The sequence below is a fragment of the Branchiostoma lanceolatum genome, chromosome 15 (genome assembly GCF_035083965.1).
Source record: "Branchiostoma lanceolatum isolate klBraLanc5 chromosome 15, klBraLanc5.hap2, whole genome shotgun sequence".
NCBI lineage: Eukaryota > Metazoa > Chordata > Leptocardii > Amphioxiformes > Branchiostomatidae > Branchiostoma > Branchiostoma lanceolatum.
In genome coordinates, this window is record NC_089736.1 from 9,949,663 (window position 1) to 9,970,108 (window position 20,446).

Genomic DNA, 20,446 nt, shown 5'->3' on the forward strand with positions numbered 1-20,446 from the left:
ATATACAGACCTCAATTTAATTGAACATCATTGTAAATCGTACAAAGCAGTTGCAAAATGAGAAACTACATCAACTGCAAAAAAATATTGCAGAAAACGGATATTAATATCATGGAATGCCCAAAAAAATGCCAAAGCCAATTTCAAAAGTCAAAGAAGATGTTATCCATATATCAATATATTAATCAAATCAACATGGCCAAAAGCAAAACAAAAAGTTGCATAAAGATTTGCAGCCACTCTCATTGCCAGCTAATTGCCACGATCTCATTGATCGAACAGCTAATTGCCACGCTCTCATTGGTCAAATAGCTAATTGCCACGCTCTCATTGGTTGAACTGCATATTGTGATTGCAGTCAGGATCGGTCTATAGTGAGGGGCGGTGAGAATGTCTGAGGCATCCCTTTAATACTTCACTCATCAATAAGGTCCAAGGAAAATACAATCTTAACGATCCCAAGGAGGGAACAATTTTCCAAATCCAAATTCTCCCGAGGGACTGTCGTGAAGCCAACTAACCTTGCAGTGTTCATAAGCCGTTGTTGACTGACATTGATTGTAGGTAATTAAATTTGCAGCTTCTGATTAATTACTTAATTAGCGCTTGACCCCCAACCTTTTCCCACAATGCATGTCTTGAAATCTGTTATTCTCGTCTTCAAACAAATGTTGTTGTAAACTGTTGTAAAAGTAGGTGAAATTTTAATAAAGGCAAGCTAGGTCCAAAGGAAAAATGTGTGCAGGCACCCTTAAGTATACACCTTAAGTGAGAAACTCATAGAAACTTTCTTTCACCGTTTAAAACGTTTTTAAAGTGTGAACGTGTCCAAACCACAGACGTTGTGTACAAGGAAAGACCGTGGCATATATATCGGTGTGTGTCTCTCCTTATTTGTACCGACGTGCTCGTGTGTCCCCACAGAAACCGATGGAAACTAGGTGGGGCTATTTCCGGCACGCCAGCATTCGAACGTTGATTCTGGTTGGACTCACTTGAGACTTGGCTGTGTGAGACGCTATTGCATGTAATCGCTGGGTTTCCCATGGCAGAACAAGTCCGTATTCGTGGGGGCGAGCGTCGTCATTTTTGAGGTGGGGTCTTTTCCTGCTGATAAGATGGTGGCGGTCCGGGTTAGTCGAGGAGAAAACAAACAACCAAAATAGGCGGTTTTACACCCCCGTGTGGAGATCACAGTTGGCACAGTCCGGTTCAGTTCGTTCAGCTCAGGCGTGCGTGCATGGATGCTGCATGTGCGGTGATGTTTCGGATGGATTTTTTTTTTGGGCAAGTTTTCGGACAATTTCGATCCTTTTCTTCTTAAGTTTGTTCCTTTAATATTTGTAGTAACTACTGGAATATTGTCGTGGCCGTTTGCGGTGTGTTCCAAGGAGTTTCGGGAGGAAATGGAGCCTTTCTTTTGCTTGTTGCGTTTCGGAGAGATGACAAAATGGCGAGACTGGCGTGGTGAACAGACGGCGTGGCGAAGACTCTCGTTTTTACAAGGTAAGACAACAAACTCCTTCCTCCACATAAGGTTAAAATGTGAAATTTGGTGTATTTCTCTGAATCCTGAGCGGAAAATGCCGTCTTTACGACAACCTTTACAAATGTCTATTTCTTTCGTATTTGGTTCAATATTTTGCTCTTTAATTTGCTTATATAACGTTGCATATATTTGGCGAGTTGTGTGAAAATTATAGCAAGTATGAGTTGATATTGGTAGCAGAAAAACTGTATGAAAAGTGTCCTTTGTTTCCCTCCACGTGGCCGTCACACCTGTTGGAATGTACGTGACGTCACTCGCTCAGTTTTCCCGCCAAAACGCGGCGTGGAGGGGAGAGCGGGGCGTGTGTTTTAGTCTTGCGGATTTAATGACTGTTTCTCATAGTTTAGACGAAGAAATTGGCCTTTTTTCTGTGCAATTGCAGCCTCCGGTAAGCTGGCGAACTGGCGGAAATGTTGGAGGGCCTATTGCTGGTAAACTCGGTCTTTACTGGAGGTAAAGCAAATGGAATTCCTTGTAATTTAGTGTAATTTTTGGTAGAAAACAAGGGCGTCGGTATTTTTGGCGGGGCCTTAGGAATGGTATGAGTTGATATAATATATGTGGCAGAAAAAAATGCGACAAAAGTGTTAACTTTGTTTTATAATATGTCCACGTGGCGCGGTCCGGCTGTACCGCCACCTGTATGAACGCGCACGTGGGCGGCTTTAACTCGGCCAGTTCTTCCCGCCAAAATGTCTCGTGGACAGGAAAAAACGTATGGCCTTCCATGAGTATTTGAGAGATGTCTTTAAGTTGCTGTAAGGTTGTGCTTTGAGGTGAAGAAGTTGAGTGCTGTTGCGCTTAAAATCTAAGTTTAAAGTTGTTAGCAGTGAGAAGTAAAACAATGTTGTTTTTGATGCATTTTATGAATTTATTATGCAAATGTGCTAAACAGTGAGTAGATGTCACTACTATGAAGATTTCAGCATTTTTTTAATTTCCATTTTCGGGGGCTCTAAATTGGCTAATATTGCTTTGGTTGCTGAGGTACAAGTAATGTGTTCCATTAAGGGTGGTTACTATTGTTCTAGAAATAGCTGTTGAAATTCTGCTTCGGTATTATAACATCACAAAGGGTAATATTTGAAATGACTTGACAACTGATGATACTTGTTACTTACTATGACTTTTATTGCCACAGGGAGGAACATTGAAGAAAACCTGCGCTTAGGAGAGACGTCCCGGTGAGTGTTTCACAATTTCTTTGTCGAGGTCATATTTTTGGTACCAATACCTTTGCCAATTACCTTGTTGAACTGTTAAACTGTTTAAGATGGTTTAAGACAAAAAGGAGAGTATAAGTGAGAGATTTTTTAAGTCCGGACTTGTTTCCAGACGTTCATTTTTTTTTGGACTTGAACTGAAACGTTAGGTCCAGTCAGGATCAGGTCCGTGGTTAAGGCCCAATTTAGACACAGCTTTTCCTAAATCAGCCGACATCTGGGCAGAGATGTCTGGAGGCATTTATACACACCTGACAGGAAGTACTGCAGGACAGCCGTGGAGTTGGAATAGTGATACATCATGATAAATTTTGTTTCAAGCTAAAAGATTCTGCTTCCAGCAGTGATTTCAATGACATTTATTAACTATTGTTAGAATCACAAAGATCTCTTTGAGGGCCTAAATTTTACCGATCATCACTGTAAGAAATGGTTTCCTCTGTGCTCTATCCTTATGGGTCACAGCCTGGCCTGGAACGCACCGGAAAATTGCTTATACTCCCTGGAAAGATTTGATAAATCCCCTTTAGAATGAGTTATGGTACAGTTGCCATAGATAACTTCTAAATGGGTCACTTGATCTCCACAAGTCTGCTAATTAGGCAGAAAACTGTTCTCCAGATGTCGGGGATCGACACATTCTGTTTAGACCTGTGCTGGAGCGGTCGGGGACTCCCGCTGAGTTGTCGGACGAACGCTTCAGAGTGGTCGGCTGAAATTTTCCCGACATCTAAAAAAACCCTCATTAAGACCATAAGATTCCTGTTTAGACACAGAAAAAAGCTGTCGCCTGGCAGATATCTACAGTCCAGATATCTAGAAAAGCTCTGTGTAAATTGGGCCTAAGATAGGCAGTACTATTCACACAATGATACAAATAGGGGGGGGGGGGTGCTACCTTAGATCAGTAACACATTCTTTTTTATACATTTTATATCATTGCATTGTGCATATTTGTTTGGCCTACGCATCAATGTACAGGGCTCTAAATACTGTGTGCATGTGTAGCCTCCGTTGCAGGCTTCTCCCACAGCGATTTTTCAACTTATATATATAATTATAAGGGACCCTGGTGATTAAGAAAGTTTTTCGAGGGCCAGTTAATTTTACCGCGAGAAGTAATTCACAGTAATGCGAGAAGCAATTCAAAGGTTGCGTTGCACAAAGCCCACGTGAAGTGACGCATGCTACAAATTTTCTGAAATGTGGCCTTTCAATTGCTGATATCTTCTGTGAATTTAGCTGTTGTTTTCTTCAAATTGTTGTCTTCAAAGTCGTGTTGCAAATTTCTCAAATGTGGCCTGATTTTTCATTCTATTGCTGATATCTTCAGTGAATTCAGCTGTCGTAGCTTAGAGATCTTAGAGGTTTTTTGTATGAAAAAGGAGACAGTCGCTGAAGTACCATTGACCTTTCCTGAAGTACTGTAAGAAGCATTGAAATGTTGGCATTGTTGGAAGGGTCTTTTGGGGAATTCAAGAAGTTGATCGCTATTTATTACACTAATGTTTGCCCTGAGTTCAGGCTTCAACGTATGGTAAATTTGACAAGACAAGCTGGATTCAAGCATAACAATTTAGTCTCGGATGAATTATGATACCCGCTTCTGGTGTGGAATGTTCCTTTAATCTGTTAAGAGTGAAACATTGGAAGTCTAAGAAAATTTGCATGACTATTTGCCTAAAGTAGATTATGTTTCAAAGTTGAATCACTTAAGCCCTGTTCGCGACAGAAAAAGGAAAACGGTTTGAACCGTTTCAGCAAAGTAAGCCTTTTTTCTTGTAAACATGAAATGCTCCTCAACGGTTTTGTTCCTTTTTTTTTCGGAACCCTCTCGCGAGGTAGTCTGTTACGGAACCAGTTCACATCGATTGTTATGACGTCGTACATGAGGTCATAGTTCGCGGCGTCACTTGTGCTTTAGTGTTGGAAAGAGTGAAAGTTCTTAGTAATACCTGTTGATCGGATTTCGGCCGCGTTTTTTAATAGTAAAATTTTGTAACATCATCAGTGCGCTAGGGGTCGCTATTGTACCATGCCTTCCTAGATGTCAGAGCAGAAATTTTTATGTGACCAGCGTTTGACCCAAACAAATGATGATAGCTGGTTCACTGGTGTGACAATATTGTCTCTGTGTTGCATTTTCTTCAAACTTTCTCTGGTCTTATTGCAGATTGTCATGCAACACAGCATTGCTGCCGACTCCAGCCTGCAGTTAACACCAGTTCGAGGAAGAGTCTCTTCCTGGAAGACGCGTGTTTAACAGTTAAGTTGTTCATTGTTCTGACCATATCTTCTTGAAATTTGTGCTTTTTAAAGTTGTATGCAGAAATAGAACTGTTCGTCAACTGAAGTAATTGGACTTGCTTTTCCAAGTTGACTGTACATAATTTTTTTTATCAAAGAGTAAGAGTTAGAGTGCTGGAATCAACTTTACTCACTACTGCTTGTTGCCATTGTTTATAGCCAAATTTTCCTGGTGGCGCAAAAATCCGTGTACAGAAATCTGTGTTTCATGCAGACGACTGCTATATGCAGAAAGTTGGGTTCTCAGTCTCAGCATTTTTATTCAGCACACTAGTGGATAGAAACAAACATGTCTCTCTTCTGCATAATAAGACAAAGCAAAACTCGTTCAAAGTTATGGTACTGTTGAAGTTATGGGACCCCATGTTATAATTGTAACCGTTTTTAAATTTATCAATATGTTGAGGTATGACACTTTTTTCTTCTTTTCATTTAGTCAAATGTATCTAGACGGGCGACAGCAACAGACTCCAGCCGATGGAATGCAGAGAAGAGTTTCTTCTGGCCGGGAAAGACCTGACTCCAGTCTGAAAATTTGCTGCGACACGAGATACAAGTCATGTCAAGTCAAGGCCTTTATTTACATTCGAAGTGTTTTTATCATTCACATGATAATATTTTCATTACAAGTTCATGCTCAAAGGTACATGGAGATACATGGAAATCGAAGAAGTTATGTAGTCTACTGTGAAAGTTCTATGGTTGACTATGGTTCGGTTTGACTTCTTTCTTTGAAGGCAGTGGAAAATGAAGTGACCCACGTTTTTTATCGTAAGTGGGTTGATTGATTCTAGTAGAAAGATGGATTTGTGTAAATTATTCAAATGGTGAAAGGTAGGAGAATCTATAGAAGCTGTTTTATATAATTTGCTTCGTTTGGCATCATATAGAGGACATTAGAAGATAAAATGTATTTCATTTTCCACTGCGTTCATTGTACAAAACTTAGTAAACACATTTTCTCGTGAGCAGGCAGCTTTTTATATCTAGTGGGTGTGCGCTTATTGTATCTTACACACTGACTGTTGGTCCAAATCTTTGTTGGAGATATACGTTTGCCATTGAGTATTCTGTTTTGACGTTTCTATAAAATGTTAACTCACAGTCATCGATAGATAATTTGTAATGAAAACTTGAATATATACGTCGGCCATCCTTTTTCTTAGCAATGTACAAAATGCGGTACATGTTTGTCTAGATCGAGATTGTTGACGTTCCAGATAAAGAAGTATCCGCAATTGTCGAGTACATGTTTCACATGATGGTATTATATAACTGTACAGGTATAATCACGGAGCAAAGATTGTTTTTCTAGATTAACTTGATTTTGTGTACCAAGACCGTTAACTTTGTGTAATGTTGAAGAACTGTTGTGCTAGAATCTTTGCTATTTGTGGTTCGAATGCACACGACGAACTTTGTAGTAATTTCGAAAGTATTCTCAATATTGTTGGGCTAAGCTGATGTTGTGTAGCGAGACTGTCAACTTCCTGTAATGTTGAAGAACTGTTGTGCTAGAATCTTTGCTATTTGTGCTACGAATGCACACGACGAACTTTGTAGTAATTTCAAAAGTATTGTTCTCGATATTGTTGGGCTAAGCTGATGTTGTGTGGCGAGACTGTCAACGTTCAGTAATGTTGAACTGTTGTGCTAGAATCTTTGCTATTTGTGCTACGAATGCACACGACGAACTTTGTAGTAATTTCGAAAGTATTGTTCTCGATATTGTTGGGCTACGCTCAGATGTTGTTTACCGAGACTGTCAACTTTCTGTAATGTTGAAGAACTGTTGTGCTAGAATCTTTGCTATTTGTGCTACGAATGCACACGACGAACTTTGTAGTAATTTCGAAAGTATTGTTCTCAATATTGTTGGGCTAAGCTGATCTTGTGTGGCGAGACCGTCAACTTAGTGTAATGTAGAAGAACTGTTGTGTTAGAATCTTTGATGTTTGTACTACGAATGCACACGACAAACCATGTAGCAATTGAAAAGTATTATTTTTAGCAATATTGTTAGACTAAGCTGATGGTGTGTACCGAGACTGTATAATATTGTTTATTTGTGAAGATTTTACATGAAGAAGAAAATGCCAAAAAGTTAAGGTTAAATGACGATAAATGAGCTAGGCTGGTAAGCATATGTTTGTAGGAATGTGTAGAAGCCAGGAATTCATCTGAATTGTGTCCTTCTGCTGTAATATGAGAGTACTTGATCAAGTGTGAAGACTAAATAACACTTCTGTCAAAACCATCAACCATCCCCAAACAATGTCAACGGTGGCGCATAGTTTGAGCAAGGATACTTACTAAGTTACTTGTTCAGAAACTATATGGCACTAGAGACTTTGGATCGGTTTTTGACTAGACAGAAAGTGTCATTTAAATCTTAAGACTGGATCATAAACTCTTATGTTATATCAGAAGGAGATGATTTAGGAGGATTGTTGGGTTTTACTTTGAAGTTATTCCTGTAAACATCCTTGGACCAGCTTAGTTCATGTTAAAGTGTGTCGAGTCTTTCATTAACATCCACCCATCCACCCCACCCTCCATCCATCCTCCCTCCATCCATCCAACCCCTCACTCCAGACCCCAACCCCTCACTCCAGACCCCAACCCCTCACTCCAGACCCCAACCCCTCACTCCAGACCTCACTCCAGTCCCCAACCCCTCACTCCAGTCCCCAACCCTCCATCCATCCAACCCTCACTCCAGACCCCCAACTCCCTCACTCCATCCATCCAACCCCTCACTCCATCCATCCAACCCCTCACTCCACTCGAGACCCCAACCCTCACTCCACTCCAGACCCCAAACCCTCACTCCACTCCAGACCCCAAACCCTCACTCCACTCCAGACCCCAAACCCTCACTCCACTCCAGACCCCAACCCTCACTCCACTCCAGACCCCAACCCTCACTCCACTCCAGACCCCAACCCCTCACTCCAGACCCCAACCCCTCACTCCACTCCCCAACCCCTCACTCCAGACCCCAACCCCTCACTCCACTCCCCAACCCCTCACTCCACTCCCCAACCCCTCACTCCACTCCCCAACCCCTCACTCCACACCCCAACCCCTCACTCCACACCCCAACCCCTCACTCCACACCCCAACCCCTCACTCCACACCCCAACCCCTCACTCCACACCCCAACCCCTCACTCCACACCCCAACCCCTCACTCCACACCCCAACCCTCACTCCACACCCCAACCCCTCACTCCACACCCCAACCCCTCGCTCCACACCCCAACCCCTCGCTCCACACCCCAACCCCTCGCTCCACACCCCAACCCCTCGCTCCACACCCCAACCCCTCGCTCCACACCCCAACCCCTCGCTCCACACCCCAACCCCTCGCTCCACACCCCAACCCCTCACTCCACACCCCAACCCCTCACTCCACACCCCAACCCCACACCCCAACCCCTCACCCCACTCCCCAACCCCTCACTAACAAACTTCATTTCAATAAAAGAAATGCTACAGGAGATTACTCGTGTTGACCAGTTCTTTTGTCAAATACTTATAAAATTTTATTACAGAAGAAATGATAGTTAAAATAGTTAGTAAATTTTTACCGATAGAAAATTTCTAATGCCGCCAGGCTACCGGCGAAGCCGCGGCCCCACCTGGGCCCGAGACAAATATGTCACCCCGTCAAATCCACTTAGAGAGGGACGGGGGTGTAGTTCATGTTGAAGCTTGTTGTGTTGTTTTTCCTGTTAAAATGCACATTTCAGATAACCTTTGCATTGTTTCCCTGCTATATATTTTAAATGATTTCACTCCTTCATTTTATTACTTCTTTTGGCCACTATTTATTATCTTGTCAAAACTACAGCCACCAATTTGAAAGATTACTAAGTGACATTGATACTGAAATTATACTTTCAAGAAAAGGCGGAATAATTCTTCATGTTAATATCAACTACCAGACCTTTTTGGTATCACTAAATTGCTGTGGCCTAATGTCGTTTCAAACTTAATTATAGACTTCAACTAATATCACAGTTGTGCAAAAAATTAAGGGCAATTTGGTTGCAAACTTAAGCAAATCCTGATTAACTGTGGCGGGTTGTAAGTGGTATCAATAAATAGGAAACAATATGACAAGTAATGCGCCGAGAACTTTTCAGATTGTAAGTTATTTGCTAGTAATATTCTGTTTCATTAATAATCGTAAGTATTTGGAAGAATTTCTATTACTACTTTTCACAAATGTTTTAATAAAGTCTTCCAAATACTTTAGATTATTGCTAAAACGAACTAGCAGTAACTTACAATATGAAATTTTTCATTGCGCGTTATGTATTACTTTTCATATTGTTAGCTATCTACTGCTTCCATATATAACCCGTCACATTGGAATTGGCTTAGGTTTGCAAATAAAGATGTTTCTGCACAACTGTGACAAGTCTATAATTAAGTTTCAAACGACATTAGGCCACACCAGTTTAATCGTTTCATAAAAAAGGTCTACATATTAACATAAAAAATTATTCACCTTTCTTAACTATAATTTCAGTACTAAACTTATAAAGAATGCCAGTAATCTTATAAATTGGTGGCTACTTTTACAACTGACAAGATAATAAATTGGCGTGACCTTATGTGTAATAAAATGAACCAGTGAAATCATTTAAAATACATATACCAGGAAAACAAACACTACCAAGAATACTTCTTTTTTTAAAACTTTCTTATATTAAAGAAAAATTGCAACACTTTCCAAATTCTAATAAAAAACTTTCTTGGCAACATTTTCTACCAAGTCTAAATTTCTTGTTTTTATTAAATTGATTATTTTTCTTAAGAAAATATCAGTTTTTTTCTCTCCCCTTTCATGGATTATATGAAGAGAAAAAATAACGCATTTTTGGTAGTGAAGGTCATCTAAAATGTGCCATTTAATAGGAAAAAACAACCCAACAAGCTTTAACATGAACTACACTGGTCATGTTTACAGGAATAGCAATTCCTATAAACATAGCAACCAGCCTAGTTCATTTATCGATCAAATCTCTTTATTTCAACAAATACAGTCAAACCTGCCTATAGCGGTCACTCAAGGGACTGGCCAAAATCGACCGCTATGGACAGGTGGCCGCTCTATAGAAACGGTTGATTTTGACCACGTCAATAAGTGCCACATTGAGAAACATTTATTCACATACTATACATGTACAGTGTACAGTCAAACTTGGTCTACCGACCACTTCCACAAGACGACGATCGCCGCTCATTAGATGACTGCTTTCGGTTTTTCGGAAATTCAAAACCCCCGCCAGGGGCAAAATAAAACCATAGGCAACATTTTCATGGGTAACACTGCTGTAAAAAAAATATAATGACAATATTTTTCTGCCGAGATTTGAGAGAAATCTTGCAGCGACCATGCGCCGGGACCGTTATCGGCAGTGTTTCCAGACCCGCGGGACCGAAAACCGTGTGGCCGCGACCGCGTTAGACAGTGACCGCTATAGACGAATTCTTAATGCTTACGGCAATGGGAAAAATCCAAGGGACCGACAAAAAGTGACCACTATGGGCAGGTGGCCGCTATGCAAAGGTGACCGCTAATACAGGTTTGACTGTACATTCAAAATCCTACAAACAAATTGTAGCCATCTTTACACTCAGTACCAAATTGCAAGCTTTTTTACATTTACCACATAAATTAGAGGATTCATGCATAGTTAACTCACATTACAACTAAATTCCGACAAAGTCCACAGTTCTTTGCAGTTTTACTTCATATGTTTGTACAAAGTGACTGTATTGGTTGCGAGGAATTTTGTACCACATAAATTATATGATCTATGCATAGTGAATACACGTTCCAATGTTTGAACCATTACAACTAAATTCCGACAAGTACAGTTCATTCATTACATCATTATAGTGAAACAATACTATACGTAGGCACATATTTTGTGGTTTTACGGCAAAACCTTACGCGATAAAAACATGTCACATTTTCATGAAGTACTGAAAAGTGTCCGGTTGACATCTATCTTCTTGAGGTCTTAACACGTATACTGCTACAGCGTCTTTTCTGAAGATACGGCATGTGTCTCAACAGTTCACACGACGTCCGTCTTACACCTTGCATTTCCTGAAACAAAAACAACTGTTATTCATATAGTACTATATGGCCTTACACACAAACAGCAGGGAAAAGTCAGAACCACAAGTCATTATCGTGTGCGTAGAGTACAATTTAGACAATGTCTTCAAGGGTACAACAAATATACATTGATTCCAATTTTACAAGTCGGAAAGTTCCCCGGTTTCGTGGAGCATTTATGGACAGATACATAGGCAATGGAAATTACACAACAATAGTTTAACTACAATTCAATTCACACCATAGACTCATTTGAACAAGGCCAATTTTGACTGGAAAATGGTTTTATGTGCCCCCTCCCTACTACAGTTTCCTTCAAAATTGACAAATGCCCACGTATATAAAGCAAGCTTTCTGTTGCAGGCACTTCAGATATTTGAAAGACTTGAAAAACGTTAAGGTCTCGACATAAGCAAGCAAGCTTGTGCGAGCTTTGTCTGGTCCTTCTAGTTGGTCTAAGCCTACATTAGTCTTAATTTAGTGCAGCTTGAGATTTTTAAAGTTTAGCCGGATGGGATACGCCATTATTAAGCTCTTAAAAGCCAAGATATCGTACGAAGAACTGGTTACGTGTCACGTGATCCAAGCACATTTCTCCAAATTAGTAAGGATCGTATGTTTCTGCGTTACGGATCGTATGTATTCCGTATGAATTCTTTGACACCCCTGATATTGGTCTAATAAAACAAAACATCTACACTGGACAGACCTGGACCTAAACTAGTGGGAACAATTATTGTACTGTCTCAAATATTTGCCATGATAAAATTTTAGCTGTTGACGAGTAATCAGCTACTACAGCATATTGGCCGGGCTCTGAAACACCAACTCAATGGGGAAATAGGACAATGATGACCTCTGAGATTACAGGGGGGACATAACGGTGCACGGGACGAAAGGGTTTCCATGGTCGGTTGGAGTTTTCTCTTTCTGGCACTAACAGTCATTTTCGTGTCAAAAAATTTTGCGCCTCATTTTTGACGGAAAAATACTTTTTCCCTCTTATATCTACTAAAATTACAAAGGTTGAAGAAACCGAAACTCAGGTTTTCTTGTAGCTAGAGGGATATCCTTTATTCCCATTCAGTTGTTTTGGCTCAGAAGTATTTCCTGGAAGAGACGGTCGCTAGACTTGGGGGTGTGCAAACTCGAATTGAGACCCAATATAAACTAGGGGGTGCCCCCATAACCGTCTACAGCGACCGGAACGACAACCCCCACCCTACATCCCGCCAGTGATTTGGCAAACAAAAACTACCTAAAATTCACAACCATTTTGGTGAGGAAACTTTCCTCTAACTTACATACTGATCCATCCACAAACTACTAACAGCAACAAAAACATAACCTTCTTTATGAAGGCGATCTTGTAATTCATTTTTGGAAAAAGTTGAATGTCAGCAAAACATTACTTCGATGCGACTGCGAATTCTATTTAGATTTCAAATTTCAACCAAGCAATACATCAAATAAAGTAAAACAAAAACTTATATTGTTTTTTTGATACTTGGATTTCAATAATATTCTGTAAGTGTACATGAGAACCATAACCATATATTAAGTGTTAGCCTCCGTTTCAGTCCAGGTTCTTTGGCTAGGGTGGACGTATCTGCTTGGGATCCTGTGGAAGGACTGCGTTTTGTCACTTTCAGCAAAGGTCTATCAAAAACAATTATCACCAGTTGGCATAATAAACCACGACCAGCGCAGAGAAATCTTCACGCTCCTTTGAGCAGCGACTCGTAACGTTCTATATGACGGGATGTCTATTCAAAATACGACGGACCTGCGGACACCTAACACCTTTTTCTTTTCTTGTGTGGACACGGCATGTCTAACAAAAGCGTGAAAGCTGCTAAACAATGGCCGATCATAATCTAACCCCTCACCCTTTTGTTGTCTTTTTCATTAAAAAAAAAAACCCACCTCTAACATCTCCAAGCTACGACGGCGGAATCCCACCAAAGATATCAGCAATAGGAAGAAAAATCAGGCCACATTTGAGAAATTTGCAACACGACTTTGAAGACATGATAATCATTTGTCTGGAGGCATGCGTCACTTCACAAGGGCTTTGCGCAAGCTTTCCACACGGCAGTTACAGGATCCCAAGCAGATAACCTGGTCCCGCTATAGTGGGAAGGACTGCAACTAAATCTGCACCCAGTATTTCGAGCCCTGAAACTCCGAAGGTGAGTGTACCGTCAACTTTGAAAAAAAAAGATGATGAACAACTTAACTGTTAAACACAGGTCTTCTCCAGAAGAAACTCTTTTCTGCATCCCATCGGCTGGAGTCTGTTGCTGTCAGTTGTCACCCCTCTGGATACATTTGACTAAATGAAAAGCAGATAAAAGTGTCATACCTCAACATATTGATAAATTTTTAAACGGTTACAATTACTGTAAATGCATCAAATGTAGTTCTTGTGAAAAAGGCAGCGAAGAGACTGGTATTTGACCGGTTTCGACTTTGTCTTTTTCAAGAATTACTGTAGATGCAGATATATTCGCGGTGAACTTAAAACCATTGCAAAACTCTTTTCCACCTACGACCGTAGCGCTTCTATTGTTTCAAACACAAACTTAAAACCACGGCAAACTTAAATTCATTTACAGTATAACAGTCAAGAAAGACTAGAAGCAATCCTAATTTACAAATCTGCATACAAACAATGAAATCTAAGATAACAAGCAGTAGTAAAGATAATTCCAGGCCTCTTACTCCTGAAACAACAGCACTGGTCATTTCATGTACTGAATACTTGGTCTTCATCACTATCAGGCTTCAGTGATTAGACAATGTTCAAGGCTTAACACTTCATTGTTGAGTGGCCAGAAACAAAAAGTTTGACAAAGTCTTTACCGCGAACATGAATGCATGTATAGTATTGTAATTCAGGGAATTTAGGCAACTCAGAAAAGCAAGGCAAAAATCACAAGAAGATATGGTCAGAACAATTATTAATGAACAACTTAACTGTTAAACACATGTCTTCCAGGAAGAGACTCTTCCTCACACTGGTGTTAACTGCAGGCTGGAGTCGGCAGCAATGCTGTGTTGGACGACCATCTGCAACAAGACCAGAGAAAGTTTGAACAAAATGGAACACAGAGACAACATTGTCACATCTGAACAACTTGCCCTAAAAATTTGAAGGCAACCAAAGCAATATAGGGCAAACAAATGTTAATATAACAAGAATGCTGACTTTTGTTTGCTACTGACATTTACTAATACTGTTAAGCATATTTCAGTAATAATTTTGAGCATTTTAAACCACACAGAAATGTGCCGCTTGATGATCCCCTTAGTTTCGCAAGCCAACAAAAACCCTGTCAATGATCTTTAGTAAGTTCTCACATCACAACGATGTAGTATTTTTGCATAATGGACGTTGCTATACATTGTGATAGTGTAGTTTGGACTTAATGTATAGATTTTCAGGCCCTAATATTGCTTGGGTTGCCTTTAATGATTGCATACGTTGTCGTAAGAATATCACCATCCCCAAATATGCAAGCTGCCATGGAAACGAGAAGCTGGGAATAAATTGCAGTGTTATATAAAACCTGCAGACATAAAAAATGTTTCAATCTTGATATCGGGTTAAATATGACGCTGGTCTATTATAAAATGTTGCTTAAGTGTAATACAATTAGATAAATCAGTAATAATGAGAATTACAAATGTCCTTTTTTTCCCTTCAGAGAAATTTTCTGCGTATGAATGTCACAATGACAGGGCCATTAGTTCAAGTGTACAATTAAGTTTCAAACGACATTACTAGGCCACAACAATTTAGGTCTAGTATTAGATGTGAACATGAAGAATTATTCAGGCTTTTCTTGTAAGTGTAATTTCAGTAGCAAACTTATGATCAATGTCACTTAGTAATCTTTCAAATTGGTGGCTATAGTTTTAGAACTGACAAGATAATAAGAATAAGTAACAAAATGAGCCAGTGAAATCATTTAAAATAAATATAGCAGGAAAACAATGCAAAGGTTATCTGAAATGTGCATTTTAACAGGAAAAACAACACAACAAGCTTTAACATGACCTACACCCCGTCCCCCTCTTAGTGAATTTGAGGGGGTGACATATTTGCCTCGGGCCCAGGTGGGGCCCGTGGTGCCGCGGCTTACGCCGGTAGCCTGGCGGCGGCATTAGAAATTTTCTATTTTATATCGGTAAAAATTTACTAACTATTTTAACTATCATTTCTTCTGTAATAAAATTTTATAAGTATTTGACAAAAGAACTGGTCAACACGAGTAATCTCCTGTAGCATTTCTTTTATTGAAATGAAGTTTGTTAGTGAGGGAGGTTTGGTGAACAATGGAGTCCAGCGTGGCGCACGTGGCGCGAATTTCAGGCCGGGAAAAAAAACGAGAAAACTGAATAAGAAAAATGAGAAATTATCGGCCTGAAAATGTTTTATCTTCATGACACTTAAAAAGGTCATTGTTTTACCAACTACTCTGTAAAATATTGAAGAATAGAACGAGGCCGACGGTACATAAAATGTGCACGTGTTCGATAGTTTTTCTAGGAAGACAAGACTGCCTGAAGGATAAATTTCTACACGAGGCCGCGTCGGAATATCATCCTCACTGTTCCCGAAATAACGTCCAATTTTCACAAAATTTCCACAAAAAACGACCAGAGATATACAAACAACAAGGTGAAATAGGTCTCACCCTAAAAATGGACGTTTCGCGGCTCCAAGCACGGATTTCCGACGAGATATTCTCTCCTCGCCCCCGCCGCCATGCCGTCTTCTTCTGATCCTGCACAGTCCGGGCGCATTGGACTATGGGTAATATGACGTCATCACTTAGCTTTTGGCGCCAAAACTGGACACCTGTTCCTCTGACAAGGTGGATGACGTATTTATACTTAAAGCGTTAAGAAACGACCAAAATATTGACTTTTGGACACTTTCGATCCGAATAAAGGCTGTTTCAGGTTACGTCTACAGTGACCATATTTCTGAGAGCACTTTTTATACCAAGAAAGTTAAATGATCTTAAATAGAACTTCCGAATCTGTGCTTTTACAAATATTGAATTTCCTATACAGCTGGGTGGCCCTTTCCAGCTGCCCGACAAGGGCTCCCCACAGCGGAATAAAAAATCACTGCAGCACTTGGAACGTGATAATTTAATTACTTAAATTTGTCAAGTTGTCAGCTAAGATATAACAGCATGTGGTAGCTACTGAATGATTGGTTGCATTGGATGAAACATTTATTGACAATGCAATCGACATTTTAATGCATATTCATTATGAAGTCTCATAATAAGGGTTCAGGAAGCTCAAACAAATGACTAAACACAGATCATGGTATACAAAACAACAGATTCTTTATTTTCCTTCTTTCACATCTTCTTGTTTAAGTTTGGAAATTGATTTTGTCATTCTACCATATCAGCAGTAGCTTTTCAATATTTCACAGCATATGTTTGGTTGCAAATTATCTTACTAGGTGAACTCGATCTTCCATTCCACAGTACACCACACATTCATGGAGTCCTTTACGCAACGCTTCCACATAAACACAAAGGGAATGTCAATAATAATCATTTTGCAATATGCTGTCTGGGAAAATAATCTTCAAAAAGTTCATGGAAGTGATCAAAGTATCTTTTGTACGGTTCTAACACAGCTCCCTATTGGTCGCTACGCCTCGCTGCCACAGCAAATGAACCAATGAATGTGTTTGATACATAGTTACATGGAGTAATGATACATTGTATAAAAAAACTAACTCAGCTGGAGTCATAAGATAACGTTATCATTTCTGGGTTTGCTTTTTTCCCCCTAAATTTCTCTCCTTGTCACGTTAAAACTTTGACATGCAACCGGATGGAATATACTATCAAGTTCAACATTCTCATGTAAGGGGGATATGTTCAAAATATAACTTTATAATCAGATAGTACAGGTACACTTTCCCGTCCTTGGTGCTGAACACCTTCCACACATAGCCAAACATTCCTGTTTCTGGCGTTTAACACCATCCACACTGGCAAACATTCCTGTTTCTGGCGTTTAACACCATCCACACTGGCAAACATTCCTGTCCTTGGTGCTGAACACCTTCCACACATAGCCAAACATTCCTGTTTCTGGCGTTTAACACCATCCTCACTGGCAAACATTCCTGTTTCTGGCGTTTAACACCATCCACACTAGCAAACATTCCTGTCCTTGGTGCTGAACACCTTCCACACATAGCCAAACATTCCTGTTTCTGGTGTTTAACACCATTCACACTGGCAAACATTCCTGTTTCTGGCTTTTAACACCATCCACACTTATAGCCAAACATTCCTGTCCTTGGTGCTGTTCTAGATCTGGAGTCGGCGCCTAGTTCAAGGTTGTTGGCGTATGCTGTGTCAGGGGTTTTTCTAGGAAGAAATTGGAAAGGGGAGCACTGCGAGAGAGCAGGGTTTCCCAACTTCCACAGTAGAGTTTGAGATAATTTTAAGTTAAAATGGGGCATTTTAAGGCTTCCTGAGGGGCCAAATTACTGTCAGACAGGTCACAGTTGAAGACTGTGGCCACATGTGACATGGGCACATGGTCTGGGTATAGGGGTGCGGCATCTCTGTTCCCCTGTATTAAGCCCTGCTGTGTGCTCGACAAAGAGGACCACCTGCTTATGTCTGGTGACTGCTTGCTTCCCAAATCTAAATGAGGGCCTGCATGCCCTTTTTCGTAAGGCGTAATCAGGCCGTTTTAGACTTCGTAATCCGTAATCAGCCACCCAAAATCAACGTAATTCGTAATCAGTACATTGGTCGTAACGCGTAATTAGTCACTTTGATTCTACGTAAAACGTAGGCAGTTACCTTTATGCAACGTAAAACGTAATCTATGAATTACTAGTAAAACTTGTTTCCAGCAAAGTCTCCCGGCAAAGTTGCCCCTCAAAATGCAGGAAATAGCATTTCAGATGGTAAAGATCTCAAAATTTTCCCGTGAAACATGCGCCCAGACCCATTATAATTAGATTATAATTACCAGCCAAATCTGCCTCTAAAAATGCAGGAAATAGCGTCTCAAAGGGTAAAGATTTCATAATTTTCTCGGGGTGCATGCCCTCGGGCCCACCTGCGATTGTTACATGTACGCCTCCGGCGAAAATATGTCGGGAGGGCAAACGATCTAGCAGAAACCCTTGTGTACTTTTCACTATGAGTGCAGATATTGCCCCTCAAACTGTATTTGAGCGGGTCGAAATTTTACCATTTTCCCGGGTACGGTATTCTCCCGGATCCACCTACAATCGCCGGGCCGCTCCGGCGCGATATACATGTATGTCGGGACTTGGGGCATCGTGCACCATACCATTTAACTCTTGCATATTCTTTTCACATATAGATATGTCATCAAACATAGCTTAGTGTAACAGCAAAATTTGGCACTCAAAATCAAGGTTATAGCGTTTCAGGGGGTCAAGATTTTCACAATTTTCCCGGACGTCAAGCGCCGGAAGATCTTGCTGTCCCCTCCCGCGCAAAATTCCCTGCCGCCGTCACGGCTACTCATTATAGTTATACAGTTTAGTGTGGTCATCAACAGATTCATTGTCACCACAATAAAAATAGAAATAAATAGTTTTGACGCAGAACTAGATAGTTGAATCAAGTCGATTGGGAAGCCCCATGATTAAACGTAATTCGTAATCAGCTCTGAAAATCTAACGTAATTCGTAATCAGCGCCAAATATTTTCCGTAATTCGTAATCACTACCCCCCCATGCAGGCCCTCCTAAATCTGCCACACCATAGTCCCAGGATGTTGACTCATCGGCATTTCCCGAACTCTGAGACCCTCTCAGCTTCCTAACTAAAGACGACATAGAGACGCCACTGCTGTCTGAGGAAGATTTTCTTTCTTCCTTGCGCATCTTGGGCAGGGTACTGGGTGCAGAAAGTCTGTGCCAGAACTGGAGTGCTTATAACGCCTCTTGATTTTCTTGCTGGGAAACAGACGACAAATCAGCACGGATCCTTTCACACGTTTATTGTTGTCCAGGAGTCGGAACTACTTTGTCTCTGTAATATAAATTAGCATTCATTAGTTTGTAGTCTTTGATAAAACAACAGCCTTCAGTCACGGTATATGTATACACTTTCATTTCTTTTTGGTACTACCTGTTTAGAAGAAACTCATTAAAACTTTCCACCATCAAGTTATAAATCAATTTTCTCACTGATTTTGTTTTTTTGAAAGGTTGCTCTTTCTGAAGCTGCCTCCCTGGCTATGATTCTATCAAGGGCATCATTAATCTGAACAAATGAAATCACTGTACAAGGTCTAGTTTGGCATGGGATATGGTTGGAACTACAAACATTGTACTGTAGAACTAGGAACTGTCCTATCACACAGTTCATTGTTTCTGTCATCATTAAAGACCACAGGTTACATTGATACTGAATCTTAGGCTGTAGGCCTCGGAGGGAGTGTTTGTACTATATATATACCGTATATATACCGGAATATCGGCAAAAGCGGTGTTTGTACTATATATATACCATATAAATACTGGAATATCGGCGAAAGCGGGTGAGCGGATGCTGAAGTTATCCGAAAGCCTATCGCACCTGAAGGAGGGCGGCAAAGGCGCCGAGCGAATTCCTTGAATATTTTGAAGTTAGCTCAGTTCGGCTGTTGTTGCGCATAGGACGACGGGGGGCCGTCGGGAGTATTTGTATAACTATCGGTTGGGATGTCTTATGCAACTGCTCAGCGGGGAAGAAAAACTTGCTATTGATTGAGTCGACAGCCCACGATTGAATCTGGACCGGACCTGTACCTTCATACACTGTATACAGCCCTTAAAGCTAAGCTTGTCTTTAACCTCTGTGACTGTTCTGTCATGATGGAACCTGTTACTTAAAGGCATCCAGAGCATTTTATGAGGCTTGAAACTTGAATAAAAAGCTCCAATTCTAGTCATTCCTACACAGATTTAGTTTCAATAACACAATACCATTACATATTGACATTAAAGGAGCAAAGATACGATGTCGTTGTGTGGTGAGAACTGATAAAAAATCCAAGCCCTAATAGACTGTTCCTGACTGTCCATCACAATTAGCGGTTCGACCAATGAGAGAGTGACAACATGTCCATCAAATATTTGCATTTTTATGCTTTAATTTTGCACTTCTACGTTTTGACGGAGGTGGGCGGGGCTATGGTATCGGTC

The 20,446-nt window shown here is 40.5% G+C and overlaps 2 long non-coding RNA genes across 4 annotated transcripts; one reads left to right on the plus strand and one right to left on the minus strand.

The window, feature by feature from the left end:
* The first annotated feature begins 1,424 nt into the window (after positions 1 to 1,424).
* LOC136420749 (uncharacterized) lies at positions 1,425 to 7,526 on the plus strand. 2 transcript variants are annotated; one of them, XR_010753303.1, is made up of 5 exons: positions 1,425 to 1,506; positions 1,932 to 2,002; positions 2,691 to 2,733; positions 4,946 to 5,037; positions 5,516 to 7,526. It is a non-coding gene; the product is annotated as an uncharacterized lncRNA (long non-coding RNA). The 2 variants fall into 2 exon arrangements; XR_010753302.1 differs by having other exon boundaries at positions 1,465 to 2,002.
* A 3,196-nt stretch (positions 7,527 to 10,722) lies between these two features.
* Positions 10,723 to 17,918, minus strand: LOC136449312 (uncharacterized). Of its 2 annotated transcripts, none has more exons than XR_010758012.1 (5): positions 17,535 to 17,918; positions 15,924 to 17,325; positions 14,201 to 14,292; positions 13,461 to 13,555; positions 10,723 to 11,208 (listed from the first exon to the last, which is right to left on the minus strand). It is a non-coding gene; the product is annotated as an uncharacterized lncRNA (long non-coding RNA). The 2 variants fall into 2 exon arrangements; XR_010758011.1 differs by having other exon boundaries at positions 15,924 to 17,450.
* Positions 17,919 to 20,446: the final 2,528 nt, after the last annotated feature.